Below are 1828 nucleotides of genomic sequence, written 5' to 3' on the forward strand. Positions count from 1 at the left end.
CAGTTGGGGAAAGGTAGAGAGTGCAACAAATGGGGAAAAGGGAGGGGAAGCTGACATAAGGTGCAGGAAAGGGGGTCGTCGCTGGGGAGAAGGGGACGGAGGGTCGGCGATGGGGGAAGGAGAGAAGACGTTGGCTCCGGGGGTGGTTCTATTTTTTTTTAAAATTTATATGTATGATTTAATATTTCTTTGATAAAAATATAGGTATTGTTATAAATAAATGAATATTATTAATATAATATATAAATATATAAAGTAATATTTTATTCCTAAAAAGCATTAAAAATCGCATGAATGATGCATAAACTACACTGTCATATATAACAGAATGTTTTGCTTCAATAGAGAAGTATTTTGCCTTTATTCTTATATTTAGGTAAAGAATTTTTTAGCACACATTTATGTCGGATTAAATCCAAATTACCTTTCATAAAAATCAAAATAGGCACAAATAATTAATGGATTTGTTAGTACTTTTGTACTATTTTTATATATTTTCGTTGACGAAAAATGTCCGTGTAATTACCATTGAGAATTTTTTTTAACTTATAAGATGAAATGTGAAAAAATCATAATAAATAGAACTAACTTGTAAAGGCCCTAACATATACGATCAAAAATGCGATTTTATCTAAAAGTTACAACTATCAGGCTTCGATTCTTTATTGATTATGGAAAATTGCATGGCCATGTGAAGTAGCTTTACACAACGTTTCAAGATTAGAGGTAGAAAGTTTAAAGGCATCAAGGCCCATGGATCAACTCAGTCCATCAAAGTGCAGTTCAGCCCAGACCTGTATTGGGCTTGACCAACTTCCTATTAGTATTATAATATATAGTTAAAATATTATTTAGTTAAAATATACTGAATATGCCACATACAACTAATATGAAACTAGCACGAATTTGCAACAAAAGATCTGACCTGACAATTGTATATGCAACAGTATCTAAGCATGTTATGTGAAATACGATATATAAAACTAATTTCATAAATGCAGATCGAGATTGATATATCCATATGGGATGTGCTTTCTCAATGTATAAATCCCACAAACTTGGGAGGGAATTTCTCAGAAACTTGATGAATGGTATCAAAGAGCAGCTTTTGGAATATGCTTTGAATTATCTACAGCATCAAGCAAATTCGATTAGCTTTTCCATACATTGAGTTTGAAGAGTTCTTCACAAGCTCCTAATAAGAAAGAACCAACACATCACTGCCACACAATGCGTACAAGATTAGTGTCTTAGTTCTTGTTCTTCTTGTCAGTTTCAGTTGAGACCCTTGTCACTAAAAAGGACAAGAACTAACCTTATCTTTAGAATGGACTTGTACAACATGATAACAGTTCAGGACAAGCACAAAATTCTTGTAAATTGATAAGAGTTCTTGACCTGGTCTTGTAAGTTATATCCTCCTGCTTGCTGGATCTTACTTCCATGAATTTGTGCTATGATTTTCTGGTGTTGCACTATCATACACAACTTAGTCGGAGAGAAGTTCGAGTTGTGGTCAAGTTTACTAATTTAAGCCAATCACACGGTAGATGAATTGACATCTGTTATGTGTTTAATACGCAGTTCAAGCATAGTGATCCGACCAAACCTGATCCGGACCACAAGAATTTCCATAATTCTATCGTAAGTCGACTAATGAGAAAAAGAAAATTCACAGAAGTTGTTCACCAAATTACTTTATTTCAATGACTAGTTAGGGATACTAAGTTTAAGACTTAAAACTAAAAGTTGACCACTTCAAGTAAAACACCTGTGTGCAGCTAATGAAGAAGCCAAAGACCATTTCTTAGAAAAATGACATCAAAAG

At 33.5% G+C, this 1828-nt stretch overlaps 1 protein-coding gene across 1 annotated transcript in view; it reads left to right on the forward strand.

Moving 5' to 3' along the window:
• Window positions 1-1828, forward strand: part of LOC105166157 (transcription repressor OFP8-like) — a 3544-nt gene that overhangs the window by 467 nt on the left and 1249 nt on the right. The gene's annotated exons all lie outside the window — the stretch shown is intronic.

Source organism: Sesamum indicum, linkage group LG7, assembly GCF_000512975.1.
Source record: "Sesamum indicum cultivar Zhongzhi No. 13 linkage group LG7, S_indicum_v1.0, whole genome shotgun sequence".
NCBI classification, from domain to species: domain Eukaryota; kingdom Viridiplantae; phylum Streptophyta; class Magnoliopsida; order Lamiales; family Pedaliaceae; genus Sesamum; species Sesamum indicum.